The 16,823-nt window shown below is 36.4% G+C and overlaps 1 protein-coding gene across 1 annotated transcript in view; it reads left to right on the top strand.

Moving 5' to 3' along the window:
- The first annotated feature begins 11,038 nt into the window (after positions 1–11,038).
- ncor2 (nuclear receptor corepressor 2) overlaps positions 11,039–16,823 on the top strand; it is a 58,201-nt gene continuing 52,416 nt past the window's right edge. The window contains exon 1 of the mRNA XM_077714467.1: positions 11,039–11,390. The gene's annotated coding sequence lies outside the window, so the exon portion shown is untranslated. The remainder of the gene's footprint in view (positions 11,391–16,823) is intronic.

The following is a 16,823-nucleotide window of genomic DNA, read 5'->3' as shown; positions in this document are numbered from 1 at the left end:
CCAAGGAGTGAGTCAGTATTCCTGCATCGACGCTTTGCAGGACACACATGCTGCTTCAGTGCTTATTTGATGTACTACTTTCCCCCCCTCCTCCTCTGAAGCCAGGGATTGTGTGCCTTTTGACCTTGGTGGCAGTAGAGAGAGGCAGAAAGCAACCCAATGAGATATCTCCCTCGTAAAGAAAAAGCTTCACATTCCTTTTGTGTGTCTTTTTTAGATGACAGTGAAAAGGAAAGCACATGGGAAATATCTCTCTTTGCCGCATTGAAGTTGGACTTGAAAGAATATAGATCGTGAGCTCTTCTCGATTGGTATCTCTTACGTACATTTACAGTAGGGTGGTGCCTTGACATACGAGTGCCCCGACATACGAGCAATTTGAGATACAAGTAAGATTTTGGGATCTTGAGATACGAGTACAATTTAGGGATCTTGAGATGCGAGAAACATTTCCGGGTCTTGAGATACGAGTCAAATTTTCTGGATCTTGAGATACGAGTACAATTTACGGATCTTAAGATGCGAGAAACTTTTCCGGGTCTTGAGATACGAGTACAATTTTCTGGATCTTGAGATACGAGTCAAATTTTGGGATCTTGAGATACGAGTCAAGTTTCTGGATCTTGAGATACGAGTCAAATTTCCGGATCTTGAGATACGAGTCAAATTTCCGGATCTTGAGATATGAGTAAAATTTCCGGATCTTGAGATATGAATAAAATTTCCGGATCTTGAGATACGAGTACAATTTAGGGATCTTGAGATGCGAGAAACATTTTCGGGATCTTGAGATACGAGTCAAATTTTCGGGATCTTGAGATACGAGTCAAATTTTCGGGATCTTGAGATACGAGTCAAATTTCCTGGATCTTGAGATACGAGTCAAGTTTCTGGATCTTGAGATACGAGTCAAGTTCCTGGATCTTGAGATACAAGTCAAATTTTCTGGATTTTTAGATACGAGTAAAATTTCCAGAATCTTGAGATACGAGTCAAATTTCCGGATCTTGAGATACAAGTCAAATTTTCTGGATTTTGAGATACGAGTAAAATTTCCAGAATCTTGAGATACGAGTCAAATTTCCGGATCTTGAGATACGAGTCAAATTTCCGGATCTTGAGATACGAGTCAAATTTTCTGGATATTGAGATATTTTGAAGGGAATACAAAACCAAACAACCCTCGATAGGTTGCATCTGAAAGTCGGGGTGGAAGCGGGGCTAATCGAATCAACCTGGGAGAAGAAAAGTATCAAAATTTAAAAAAAAAAATAGAATTAAGTTTAGTGTAAGGTTAGATTAAATGTATTTTTGAGTGTCTCCATCGTAATCCAAGTTCATTTAAACTTGTTTGTTATGTTACGAGCGCGTTACCATGCAAATCTTTCTTTCTCGTGTTAATGTTCCTTCCGCCACATGTATTTCATAATCCTGTTTACACTTTTCACCAAAGGGAGCAAATATGAAGTCATAGCCTTATGTTCAAGTGACCTTCCCTCCAAAACTTTCCCACGTTAAATATAATACCAACAAGTTGAGTGCAGACCTCCGTCAAGGTTGTCCTGTTAACGACCAGCTAGTGTGTGTGTATCTGGCGATATGAGGTACACTATCTGTAGGTCATCTGATCTTAGGTATGTAAGAAGTTCTCTTAATTCTGTAACAAATACTGGCCTGTTAAATGACTGTTGACAAAACTGGCTGAAAATATTAAGCTCCCCATTCCTAACCACAACCAACCTTAGTAAGAATTTCGGAGAAACCTAAAACTAACGTTCCCAACAATTTCACTGACTACATTCACAGTCTTTACTCCTACAACTGGAGTACTTTATTTTTATTAGAAAACTCCAAATATATCCACTAGCTGGACAAATTGACTACAAATGTTTAGTCTTTCAAGGTGACCTTGCATTATTACAAGAGTATTTCCATTGAAATGACCTAGGAAGACTTTTTAGACATTTCTTTGGTCATTTTTACTTCACAATGAACCAAATTCAACCATTTCACACACTAATTTTCATCTAAAATATAAACAAAACAGAATTCCATGCATGATCACATTCTACCACACTAGCTATGTGTTATATTTCAGTGTTTATACAGCTGTTTTGACCACCTCCCTTAAGAAATGTGTCATGGACCAGTCACAAATTTTTTCCTGATAAGATCAGAGTTTTTTTTTTACGGAATAAGACTACATGCGGTAAGACTTGAGTGTCTATTTCGTCAGGAACGCTAGAAAATGTGGATAGACCTCCCAACAGCTGGAGACATGACCGTCAAATTGCTTTATCTCTCAAACAGCTTGCCAATTGTTTTGATAGCATATCAGGGCTCTTTTGGACAAAAATCTGTCTGCTTTGTACGTTATCAGTCTGTAAAAAGTTCAATTTTAAGTCCCACTATTACTTTAAGGGTCCTTAAATGGATTCACTATATTTCACAAAGTGACAAATAACGTATTGCCAATGAAGAGTTGTTAACAACAAGATTTATATCCAAAAAACAAGGATTTTAATGGCGTTTTTTGGCCCTGACGTCGCTAAAGATCCACTTATAAAAAACTGTTTTCATATTTTTTGATGATAAGTTATTTGTTTTTCAATAACATTGGTTTCTAATCAAGTCAAGAGGTATAAATGTAAGATATTTAGCATTCAGTAGGCACCCAAGATCCGATGTTAATGGAGCCTACCATGCTTTCGTGTCAGGCTCTCACTCTCTTACTCTCTTACTCATGCTGTGTGAAGGTGAGCCTGCCTCGGGTTTGACCTTGTATTGTAAAATCTTGGCAGATATATGTTTAACGGGACTTACTTCCTCCCCTGACCCACTTCAAATATTGTATTCCAACTCTTCGCAGTATGAGTATGGACTACTGATTTCCATTGAGTCATAAGTACTCTGCTGGAATCCTTACTTACAATAATGCCATGGTTTTCTACTATGCCAGGCATGGGCAAACTAAGGCCCGTGGGCCACATCTGGCCCGCTAGGCGTTTTAATCCGGCCCTCCGACGTTGTCCAAATATTTTTTTCCCAAGATGGCGGCGTCACCCGGAAGCCAATGGCAGTTGCTCTGTCCACTCTTGTTTGTTTTTCGTGTTTTACATCCCCTCTATCGTTTTTTAAATGATATTTTAATATTTCTTAATACATTCAATTTTACTTGACTTTGTACTTTAAACTTTTTACTTTAATGATAAGTGATGAGTATGTTAATACTTTTTTACTCCTTTTTTTCTGTTTATGTTTCATATGTACTGTTAACGGATGCACTTTTTTATTTGTATCGTATCACGTGCTGAACCCGTCCATCTGTCAAATTTTTAAAGTCAATATGGCCCCCGGGCCCACAAGTTTGCCCACCTCTGTACTATACAGAGCCAAAAAAAATTACAGAAATTATTCACCCCTTTTCGTATTCAAAACTTATTACGTCAAAAACTGAGAACCGTTCTTGTTTTAGCCCCCCCTCTGGCAAAAAAATCAAAGCACATCTTCACGAACAAATTAGCATTCTGTTCTTGACACACTTGGTGATTTCCTCAACATAATCAAAGCCAATCGTAGCATTTGTAGCTAGCCTAGTAACACATAGAACACAACATATTGACTAAGAGTAGCCTGTCTTTTTAAGGCCATTGAGCCTAAAAATCTAAAAAAAACGACACTTGTGTGATCTTACTGCGAGAAAGTAGATGAAAGGCCACTCTTAAATACGATTACTAACACAGGAGGAGGTGTGTGACAGAGATTACTTAGATTACTTAGATTACTATATCTGCTTCTGCGCTCTATTCTTATCTCTACACTGTTAAACATACACCGTAAAGTTGTGGTGACGTTTCACCTCCATTGCAAGACACTTCAAGTGTACATTATCTGTGTCACATGTCTCATTTTCTCTCTACAGTGTCAACTCTCTGGATATTTCAGTCCAAAACTACAAGGGTGAACCTCACAAAGGTATGTGCGTCCATTTTCTATGCCTTGTAAGATATGCACACATGTTATGTGCGTTCCAGTCTGGCTGTTAAGTAACCCAACCCCCCAGTAGAGACATTTTTTTGCTCTGCACTTTCTATGTGGACTACATTACAGGGTTTTTCCCCTCCCCCACACCCTTGTCGAGTGAGTCTTCCGAGCTGGTCCCTTGGGTGGGTGTCGGTGCAGAAAAAGTGGGCCTTTGGCCCTGTCCGTGGGACATTATTGATGAAGTGAAGTAATGGATGTACCCGCTGTGCTCACAGGGACACAGAGGATAAATCAGGGTGGGTGATATCCCACCTCTCTCCAGACTCAAATGTCATTTCATCAGCTTAATTTATGGAGCTTCTGCACTCTTTTGAACACCTCCTATTATGATATCCCTTCTTATAGCGCCGCTACTATGAAGACTCGAATAATAGTAGGCACTGGAATAATAGTAGGCAGTGGAAAATTCCAAAAATAATGAATATTAGTAGGCACGAGATAATTAGTATCTAAGAATTAAAGCTATGATGGAAGATTTATTATAAAATCATAACAAGGACAATCATTATTATTTTAATCAACAGTTTACTAGGAGCATGAAACAAAATAATTTGTTTAAATTCCACAATTAGCTACAAATTAAAGTCATGATGATCGATTACATAGGCTACTGTAAAGAAATCATCAACTTTTCTGTCAGTCCAAATAAATGGCTCAATGCAAACTGTTAAACATCAGTTTAAGATACATAAAGAAATATCATATGAAGCAACAAAGGTCTATAAGTGTACTTAGTAGTGATATTATTTGTGTGTATTATCCAGCCTACTGCTAGCAAGACAACGGATAATCGTGTTGCAAAGTTGTATTACAGTTGCAAATATCTGCTGCAATGAATTGTGTATAACGTAATTCTCGTATATATTAGGCCTACAAATACATTGTAATTATGTATACATTGCAACTCTACTAGTGGCAATTGCACGTTCTTACTAGTACTACTACGTTAGTAAAAACAGCAAAGTGTGCTTTACACGTCGAAAGTTAATGAGATAGAACAATGTTGCTGCTGCACGGACTTAATTGACGCAAAAATTAATAATCGTAGGCACCCGAATAAGAATCGTAGGCATGCGAAAATTTGAGTTGAAAAAATAATCGTAGGCTTATGATTATTCTGGTCTTCATAGTAAGTTTCTACACAGTCATTGTAGTATAGAATCTTGTCATATGGATTTGTAAATATTGAAAGAATTATGTTTGGAATTGTTTCATTCTGCATAGTTGAAACAATTTGGTGTTTTTTTTTGGGTAGTGCAGCACTTTTTGAACAGGCGTATTTGTGCTGGGTAGGCAGAGGCGAGTCACCTCTGTTCTTTTGGCTGAGGCAAAATCATTTTGTCCTTGGTGCGAAGAGAGGAATTTGGCCCTCTTTGGGAGGATTATTTGGAATATAGTAGCACTTGAAATCAAAAGGCATTACAGTCAATTGTATATTGACTCTCTCTGTTCATGGGCTTTTTAACATTGGCCTTAATATGTCCATTGCCAAGGTCCTATTGGTAGATCTGTTCATTTCCTTTACGCCTAAACCACGTAATTAGTATTGTGAAAAAGCAATATTTTTACTTTATTTGTTTATTTTGAACACAGAAACTTATTTTGACAGATGCCCATCAAGCAATACTTTGATCTTGGACACATCAAACATGTCCAAAAATTATATCCTTCAATTCTGGGCCTTTTGTGCTGATTGGGGAGTCTTTATATGCAACATTAGCATAGTTAGCCTGTTGTTCACCATACATTTTTATCATTCGTCTTAATATGTCAATCGCAAAGGTCCTATTTGTAGATCACATGACAGTCTGTTCATTTCTTTTACGTCCAAACAACGTTGTTTGTATTGTGACACTGCAATGAAGCACTCATATTGCAGAAATAATAGTACTTTGACTTTATTTATTTATTTTGAACACAGAAACTTATTTTGACAACTGCTCATCAACCAATACCTTGATCTTGGACACATCAAACATGTGCTGAAAATTATATCCTTCAATTCATGGCCCTTTTCGTGGTGATAGAAGATTCTAAACATGCAACACACATAGTTAGCCTGTTGTTCACCATTTTATTGTTATCATTACCAGGCGTAATTCAAAGAACAAAGTACCCACCCTTCTTATTGTGCATTTTATTTGGCTATCATTATATATACTTTGTTCCGACTACTGAAAATTATCATATCCCATCAGATAAAAACATATAAAAAAAATCTAGTATGATAAACATTTCCATTATTGTAAATAGTCTCACTTCCTTCCATTTTTTTGATAGAATTTGGCCATATATCCACCTTTTGATCATATCCCTGTAATTTATTTTTTTCAGGGTAGAGTGCCAACAGGCATTGAGTGAATCATACTCCCCAGGCATTGCAAAAAAATGATAGCAATGTGTTTTTTTGTTTTGTTTTTGTGCGTGTGTTCATCTTCTCGCCGAAAATGGATGTCATACAATCTTGCTGAAACACGTTCAAACAAGGTCTTTGGACCATGCAAGCTAACAGATGGTCCAATGCGCTCCAGTAATGCTTTGACACTGCCAATTTCATCATAGGGGGCTCACTTGGATCTTGTTAATGTTTCTGTCGTGCCCACAACAGTGACCACAACACTGAATTTAGGAATGATTGGATTAGCGGAATAGCGGAATATTTTAACATAGACATGTCATGTTAACAGTACCTTCCATTTTTTTTATAATCTGAATTTACAGCTCTTTACAAAAAAAGAATGTAAACACTGAAAGTATCTCATTGTGTGATCTCATTTAAGCATGAAACATTTGACTGAACAAATACAAAACGATTCTTTTCAGCCTTAGTTGTTGGCCCACCAAGCTTTTTTAATGGATGAACAAAACAAATAGAAGGATACGTAATTGGAGACTTTGTGTATATGTAAATATTTGGGCCATACAATTGTTACAATTACGTGTATCTGTATTCTTACTCTAATCTAACGTATTCAGAGATTGACAATTAAAAGTATTTGAACTCATTTGTATAGCGTGTATACGCAAACAAATAGCTTAACGTTCATTAGTAATGACTAAAAATAGAATTTAGAACAGAACCCGCTTGTGTTAGATGCTCATTAATGTCTAAACAGCAAAAGATAAGTCTACATATGATTTTAATAAAAGGAAGGGAGTAAAAATGAAAGAAAAAGCACATACTGGCTACAAGCCAGGTGCAGACAGAGTCAGGAAGTTAAGCCGGAATTTCAACAATGCGGGCAGTTGTTCGGCTTTTCACTCAGATGCCGCATTCATTCCTCTCAGAGACGTCTTTGTGGAGGTAAAGTGGAAGTTAGACCAGGTCCAGGGCTTGTAAATACACTGTGAGCTTGACTCTGTACAGGAAATTTGGACTGGTTTGATAATGTAGCTGTAGCTGAGATGTAAACTAATCAAACCAGATTGCTTGAGTGAATTCTAGCTCAAATATACAATAGGGTCAGAAAAGGTACTTGGTATGTAACTTAAGCAGAAAATGAATTACAGGACATATTGTTTCAGGTAGGTAAGATTTGTGACCGGAGTGCAATGTACATATGTGGTATCAATTAGTTCTTTTAGCAATACACTTTTTTTGGGGGGGGGTATTGATATCTGTACTGTTTTGGTTCGGGCTAAATCCAAAAAGTGGGTGGTGAGTGTTTTTTCTTTTGGGTTGGTGGAAATACAAACTAGCGAACTTAGTCAGTCGGTGCTCGGACGTTTGGTCACCGGGTCTTTTGGTCGCCGGTCAAATGGTGATAGAGAGTTTACTGTTGAAGCCAGCTCTGAAAATTATATTCATGAGAGGGAGTTTAATATCTAAGAGAGAGTTTCATATCTAAGTACTGTTTAATATCTAAGTACTGTTTAATATCCAAGTACTGTTTAATATCTAAGTACTGTTTAATATCCAAGTACTGTTTAATATCTAGAAACTGTTTAATATCTAGAAACTGTTTAATATCTAGAAACTGTTTAATATCTAGAAACTGTTTAATATCTAGAAACTGTTTAATATCTAGAAACTGTTTAATATCTAAGTACTGTTTAATATCTAAGTACTGTTTAATATCTAAGTAGATTTGACCGGCGACCAAAAGGCACCAAAAGACTGGCACCAAAAGATCGGTCACGAGTTGCAGGAGAGTTGGTCTTGGTTATATAAAGCACACTGGATTATAAATCGCCCTGTCTATTTTGTAGAAAATTTCAGACTTTTAAGTGTGCCTTAGGTATGTGAGGAGGGCAAAAAAACACAACCAAACCTGGTACTTTTTAATTTCTAATCAAAGCCATCACATATATAGGCTTCATTAATCTGGGGCAGACTTTCAAATTTCTGTTTTGATTATCACATTCCCTCCAGCTAATTCTCTGTTCAGAGATTTTCCGTTTTTTTACCCCCCTCACTTCAGAGCTGTAATGAGTACGTGGTGGTATACACATCAACTGACAGCCTTTGAAATCTCTCGACTGCTTAGAGATGCTGTTTTGATTCTATTTGGGGTTTTTTTAACTCGCAAAGAGTGAAAAACATTTGTGTCTTATCAGCAAGTTGACAAATTGGCCATTGCGGCAATGTGGGATAGATTAACGGATCTGTACGTTTGGGCTCATCTGAAATCGACTGTTGCTTTCTCTGCTTTTGTGACGGTTGGGTGAAGAGAAGGCGGGTGTACTGATGATGGTTAGAGGGGGTCTCCCAAACCGCAGAGCAGAAAGAAAAACACAGGAAAGAAAAACAATCCCCTGACATCACAGTAAAGTCTGCTGCAGCGAAATTTAGGTCAAGATTTACAGCCTGTTGGGAACGTGTCAGATACTTTCATTGCTTTGCCAGTAGGCCAAAGTACTTCTATAAACCAAAACAGTAATATTTTTGAGGGGTGGGGGTGCCATCACCTGTGTTTTTGGAGTGTGTGGTGGGGAGCTTTCACGCTATTTAGTCGGGCATTACCGTATTTTCACGACTATAAGGCGCACCGTATTATAAGGCGAACCCTCAATGAATGACATTTTTCCCATATATAAGGCGCACTGTATTATAAGGCGCACTGTCTAATTTTGGAGTAAATTTAAGACTTAAGTGCGCCTTATAGTCGTGAAAATACGGTAATTGCTATTGACTTTCAGGTATGAAGCACTCACTACTTTACAGTCACCTCTAGAGCCAGCCATTGTTGAGGGTTTGGATTTTTTTTTGTATAAAATCTTGCAGTGGGGGAGGAGCTATATGATGGAAGATTTGTAAACTAAGATGGCATCTGCATATTTTACAGTATTGTTTCAGTTCAGGCGTTTGTGTTTTTTTAATATCCGACATTGGTGGTTTTTCGTTTTTGGTTTTCTGTTTTTTCCATATATAAGGCGCACTGGATTATAAGGCGCACTGGATTATAAGGCGCACTGTCTATTTTGGAGAAAATTTAAGACTTTTAAGTGCGCCTTATAGTCGTGAAAATACGGTAGTTTGTAGACAGCATGTGGTCGGGTGATCTTCAAAAAAATCATCCTTCAATGTTAAGTTGCTGTATTCACAGCTTGTACTTCTCAGTGGGCATCAATAGGAACAGATGTATGCTCCCCTGGCCTGAAGGGGTTTTGTTTTGGACCCCCTTTTGGAACCTGACGTTTTCATCTGTTTTGAAAGTAAACAAAAATCTGGGTGCAAGGATTGGGTCAATGATTGTCGGAGTAAATGATGGGAAACTGTCTTATTGATTATTCCACAAACACACATTTGGTCGGGGGAGCTATTTGTTATTCATTCGATAGAATGAGTTTAGAATGGAGTATAGCGTTTTGACTTTGTGATGGGAGGAGAATGTTTAATTATGTTAGGGAGTTCTACATTTGTGATGGTTATGGTTGGGTTCTAGGAGGAGTAGTTTTTACTGTAGCTATATCTTCAGATTTGATAGTTGGCCATTAGATCCAGGTTTGTTTTTTAATGGTAAGATGATTTCTTTAGAATTAACTTACTAAGTACACTTTTGGAAATTACTGATGGATACTTTTTAGGTGGAAAAAGATGTCTTGAAATAGGAGCTTTCATTTTATTGGATAACTTTATTCATCCCGTATTCTGGAAATTTTGTTGTCACAGTAGCAAGAGGTTGTGGATGCAGAAATAGGAAATATTTATATAGTTATTTATGTATTTATTTATTAACTTACTTATTACCTATCTATTTATGTCTAAAATGCATACACATATATATTAGCACATATATACATACACATACATATATAAGCACATGTACACATACATATGTAAGCACATATATACATACACATTCATATATATAAGCACATATATACATACACATAGATGTACATGCAAGCATACAGTAGGTCTTAACACTGCCATTTTTTGTTTGATTTGTTTAATAATAAGGGAATGCACATATTAATTAATTCATGTTTATGAACATATGTAAATATGTAAGATTGTAGCTGAGGGCTTATTTCCATCTTTAGTCCCTTGTGCAGGTTGAAGGGTAACACATTCTCACACACACACACACACACACACACACACACACACACACACACACACACACACACACACACATGCATACACACTTTCATAGGCCATCTTTAGTGAGGCATTGTTGTCTGTAGTAATAACTATGGAACAGGTGAGAATAATATTTTAAATTTAAAAAAACAAGCTCAATTTGTGGTCAACCATTTAGGCAAACATATTCTAGATTGCCTATTCAAATCAACTAGTAATGCACCAGTAATAATAACGATTGACTATTCAGATCAATGCACTTGTAATAATAATAGTACTCATTGACGGCTAAAAAAAAAAAACTTCCAGATCCATAACTTGATCACAATTAGCTTTCTTCTACACAACACTGTTTAAATCCATGGTTAACTGAATATACACCAAAGTTAAATTGTATCTTGATGTCACATGACATGAAGAGATCATCCCTCTCCATCTTTCACATTTTGCTTGGATATCCCCCTTCAGCCCAGAAGAGGAAAGAGTGAACATATAGGGTTTATTAAGAGAGAGAAAGAAAGAAAGAGAGAGAGAAAGGGTGAGGGAGAGGGAGGCGGTTCAGTCCCGACGTGGTACGTGTGTGTGTGTCGGCCGCAGGGAGCAGTAAGCAACGGTAGATCAGTGCATTGTGGAGGACCAGGCACGCACGACATAGCGCAACCTTCCGCGGGACAAATGACAAGGAAAACTAGCATTTGCCCTGGACTAATTCTCGGGGGACACGGGCCATCCAACCGGGGAGATCACTAAACCTCCCCCTTTGGCGACGATCGGGACTTTCGCTTTGACTGTACAACAACGCCATTGAATGATCCCGAAGGTTAGTTAGCCTCCATTACTCGATGTCCGTGTGGGTTTTAAGGCTGGTCTGATGTGTTGTGTGTTGTGTTGTGTTATGGGACCACAGGATCGAGTCATTCTTCCAAGATCAGAAAGAGAGAAGCAGTATTGACCTTTTTTTTCTCTCAGGCTACGTAAACATTGCAGTTACTCGTTTTTTTAACGAGGCGATTAGGAGCGAGGAAGCGTCGCATCGATGTGCGGTTCGAAAACGTCATGAAGGCGTAATCGGGAAAGCCGGCCATTGTCAGATGAAGTTGATTATTTTATAATTCACAAACACGTGCTACATGGCTAAGCTAACTAAGCTACTAGTGGCTAACGAAGCTAGCTGTCAGAAAGCTACCAAGTGGCTGCTTGGCTTTGTTTTGAAATGAGCAATGTCTTTTGGAAATTATATTTTAAGATTTGAAATTATGATAATAAAGTGAAGATTATGATTGTGTGGTGTAACTTTGTCGGGGTGTTTTTAAGTAGTTTGCGCAAGAGATGGTCGATTTGCGTGTGTAAACAGAGTAACAACGTAGGCTCATAAATATATAGTAATAGTAATAACATGTTTATTAATGGGATTTTAAAAATCATTCGCACACTGACAAACTGTATTTTGAACGATTGGAAGAAACATTAACAAGAAAAAAAACAAAAAACGGAGATGTTATTGTGTAGTACCTACTTAGTTATTACCAGGGGTTAGTCAAGGTTTTATCTTGTGACGTATTTATTGTTATTCCAAATCCACCTACATGTGTTTACAACGTGATTCTATCATTGTTTTAATGGACAACACATGATCAGTTCTCATCTATTCACTTTATCTTATGATTTGTATAATAAAGCTCTATATTGTCATTGAGGCTAGCAATGGAAATGTACAGGGAAGGTCAGACGTAGCTGCATTGTGTCTTCAGGAAATTTATTAAAGGGTATATAGAAAGGAAATGTGGTACTGGATGAGGAATTCTGAAGTAGCAGAGTAGTATGTCAGAGTAGAGTAGTAGTGTATGACAGTTGTACTATAGAAATGTGTTCAGTGGGAGTGACAAGAAGAGTTTGGTGTTGAGGTAGAATTGGACCAGCCCCCTTTTATTTGCCATGGTGATGGATGGACTGATAAATGTGGTGGGATAGGAAGATCCTTGGAATAAGATGTTTCCAGTTGATATTCCAGATGATAGCTAAAGATTGACCCTAGGAAAAGATACATTTAATTTTGGGTTTAAGGCAAGGGTGTCAAAGTGGCGGCCCGGGGGCCAAATCTGGTCCGCCGGATCATTTTGTGTGGCCCGGGAAAGTAAATCATGACTTTCTATTTTAGGATCAAATTAAAATGAAGAGTATAGATGTATATTAAGTTTGATTTTTTTCCCTTTTAAATCAATAATTGTCATTTTTTAATCCATTTTCTGAGTTTATAGTTCAAAAATAATTTAGTAAAATCTATAAAAATATATTAATACTTCATCCATTAATACTTACAGGCATATTCTGTACTGGTCTCCAAATCCATCCTATTTAACTGTATAGTCATAATTAACAAAAAAAAACCTCTTTTTGCAGGGATAGTGCTACGCTACTAAGCTACATTAACACTATTTTTATCTCTAATTTATACTACATTAATTTTTACTTTGTATTGAGTACTACAGTGCTTTAAATGGTATGTTTTCAGCACAGACTGTGGTCTGCGCAACAATGATTACACGTTGCTGGCCTTTTATTTCCATTAGGAATGCTGCCTCCCCCCTCTTTTTCACAAGTTTGACATTTTTTACAGTGTTTTTCTTCTCTATTCACCATTTTTTCTATCTTGTTGCTTTGCTTCTTTTCTGCTTGTAGGTGACCAAAAGGCACATTTTCTCTCGCATCCACCGCCATTTAAAAACCGCTTATGTGAAGCCTCGTGTCACAGATTGAATAGAATGAAATGGATACCGTACACCCTCGCTGGCATGTGTAATGTGACAAAATTTGGCAGAATGGGGATTTCTTTTTGTAAGGAAATTGAGACTGTTATGCCTTGAAGGATGGGAAATGAAAAGGGTTCCTTTTTTTTGTGAACCAGTTCCCAATTAGATAATTACTACCATTTTTTTTTTAAATATATTTTTTGCTTGATGAATCATTTCATCAGTTCTTCTTATGATACAAAAGAGTGATGACATCACATCCCAAAATTGCATTTAGTTGCTCAGCTTCATTCCGCCCCAAAAATGAAAGAAATATTTTTTATAGAGTATGTGTAATTATTAAATTATCATAAAGGAGCCAATACACTGACAGAGTCTTTGGCCTTAGCCCCATTTGGCCGCCACTCAAAAAGGCTAAGGTTTTTATCTAAAAGATGTGTCAAAGTGGCGGCCCGGGGGCCAAATTTGGTCCGTCGCATCATTTTGTGTGGCCCGGGAAAGTTAATCATGAGTGCCGACTTTCTGTTTTAGGATCAAATTAAAATGATAGATATAGATGTATATTAAATTTCCTAATTTTCCCTCTTTTAAATCAATAATTGTAATTTTTAATCATTTTTTCTGTGTTTTTAGTTCAAAAATCATTTTGTTAAATCTAAAAATATATATAAAAGCTAAAATAAACATTGTTTTAGATCTATAAAAAATGGAATATCCAAGGCTTTTAATCCAGTTCTTTTAATCCATTTATAAAAAAAAAAAAATCTAAATATTCTATCTAAAATAGTCCGGCCCACAATAAATCAAGTTGACGTTAAAGCGACCCGGGAACCAACCCGAGTCTGACACCCTTGATCTAAAGCTAGTCTGGTATTATTTTGACTATTACTTTTTTAAAAAAAAAGGTAGTTGCATAATCAACAGTCCTTTGACTATTTTCTGTAAGTGCCTACAAATACTTCTCAAAATTCCTTTGAACTGCATCTATGTGAAGAAGTTGCAGTTTGTATTATAACAAACAATTGTCCCATATTATATCCCAAGTAAAAATGCACTCCATGTAAATTTTCATTGGTTTAGTTCCAGAAAAGGCCAACTAACTTCCAGGTGCCAGACTTTTCCAGACTACTCACAGACAAAGTTAAATTAAATTGGACATTATCCCACTTAACATTTGGTTGGCCCTGATTTGGCAAAGTTTAAGCACATTTCCTATATTTAAGGATTACTCAATGGAAGAACAGTCATCGTGATGTTCATTTTGAAAACATCTGTTGTCACATTTTCATTGACAGCTCAACCAAATCACCAAGCTGCTTATGTAAGTGAAATGTAGCTTCAAAGGTGGGTGGCCCTATTAGTTTTCAGGGAACTTGGAGCATCCCATTTCCTCCAGGGCAGTTAAAACCGACTGTGCAATCACAAACAAGTAGTTATTTCCTCCGGTAAGGAAGCATACGTGTTATGTTATCTCAGTATTTGCTGCCAAGGTTGGTGCAAAGTGTCCAATTGCCAATCTTGATCAACTTGTCTTATCCAGTGGCACATTGACCTGTAACATGGTTTTATAGTTACACACTATTAATGAGATATGTTCCAAGAAAAGGTTTCCACGGTGATCCCTTGAATATCACGGTTTCACTACATCACAGATTTTATTCTGGGTTTTTTAAAAAAAAAAATTTATTACATTTTTTGTGTAAATTCATAAAAATGTGAAAATCCTCACAAAAACTCGTAAGCGGAAGTATATATATATATATATATATATATATATATATATATATATATATATATATATATATATATATATATATATATATATATACACATACACATACCTACATACATATATACATATACATATATACTTAGCAGTTTTTCGTTTATCGCGGCCTTGTCTGGTCCACATTAACTGCGATAATCGAGGGATTACTGTATTTATATTTTGCAACATATTATTGTTATGTCTTTGATTGATCAGATCCAATTTTTTTAGACAAAAAACTATCTGCACAACACTATTTTTTTAATCAATCTGTTTTCATTTTCATATAATCCTACCAAATGACAATGTCCATTGTCCAATCACTAGAGCTATTTTTACACCACTCACATGCTCCTTGTGGACTATTTTATCATCATAGACACCATCTTGGTGATTCTTAGTCTACAGTTTGATGGATTAGGTGACACATACTGTATCCAATAGGGCAAATCCTATATAGCCCTTGGAAATAATCAACTAAAAATAGTAAAGGAGAGCGGGTTAAAATATTTCACCAAGATTAAACTGTTACGTGAGTCCCAGATGATTGTTATTTATTTATTTATTTTCCACACAAAGCTTTCTATTGTGATATTCTGGTGTGTGAATTTTAGCCGCAGTTAAGACCAGTCACCCCTTTTTAGGAGAGGCAGACAGCGCATTAGCAGGGATTAGAAATGGCTCTGTGGTAAGTGATTCACTTGACTCTGTTGCGCAACTACAGATGACAGAATGTTATAGGACGTTACTGTTGCTGTTGTTGTTGTTTTTTGCCTAAGCCCCAGTTGTGGGTCGCGCTTGTAGTACAGTATGTTTATCTCTTCTGATTAGCCGGACCTTTCTGCTTAGAGTACGTGTTTTACAGCATGGGTTGTTTGTCGTAATGTGGATGTCGTCCGTCCGTCTGTTCAGGGGCAGTCCGGGACGTACACCTCAGGGTTGATGACCTTGTTGTGGAAAATGTTTGTGGCATGTCAGCCTGTCGCAGTATGCAATAAGTCAATTAATTGTGTAGTAAATGAAAATGAGGTTGGTACGTTTGCCCGTCGCGCTTGAGACTCGAGCCACTTGAGTCCATGTGTGTCAAAGTGGCGGCTCGGGGCCAAATCTGGCCAGCTGCATCATTTTGTGCGGCCCGGGAAAGTAAATTATGAGTGGCGTTTTTCTGTTTTAGGATCAAATTAAAATGAAGTATAGATGTATATTAAATTTCCAGATTTTTTCCCATTTTAAATCAGTAATTTCATCAATTCGTCGGTGTTTTTAGTTCAAAAATCATATTGTAAAATTTAGAAATATATATGAAAAAAGCTAAAATAACCAATTTTTTAAATATAATTTAAGAGTGTATATTAAATTTCCAGATTTTCTCCCCCTTTTAAATCAATAATTGTAATTTTGTAATAAATTTTTCTGTGTTTATAGTTAAAAAATCATTTTGTCAAATTTATAAATATATATGAAACGGCTAAAATTACCTTTTTTTTAGATCTATTATGAAGAGTATAGATGTATAATAAATTTCCACATTTTCCCCCTTTTAAATCAATAATTGTCATTTTTTAATCATTTTTTCCTGTGTTTTTAGTTCAAAAATCATATTATAAAATCTAAAAATATATATAAAAAAGGTGAAATAAACATTGTTTTAGATCTATAAAAACTGAATATTCATGGCCTTTAATCCAGTTCATTTAATCCATTTATAAAAAAAAAATCTAAATATTATATCTAA

The sequence above is a fragment of the Stigmatopora nigra genome, chromosome 4 (assembly GCF_051989575.1).
Source record: "Stigmatopora nigra isolate UIUO_SnigA chromosome 4, RoL_Snig_1.1, whole genome shotgun sequence".
NCBI classification, from domain to species: Eukaryota; Metazoa; Chordata; class Actinopteri; order Syngnathiformes; family Syngnathidae; genus Stigmatopora; species Stigmatopora nigra.
The sequence above is the reverse complement of the archived record's forward strand: the minus strand, read 5'-3'. Positions and strand labels throughout refer to the sequence as shown.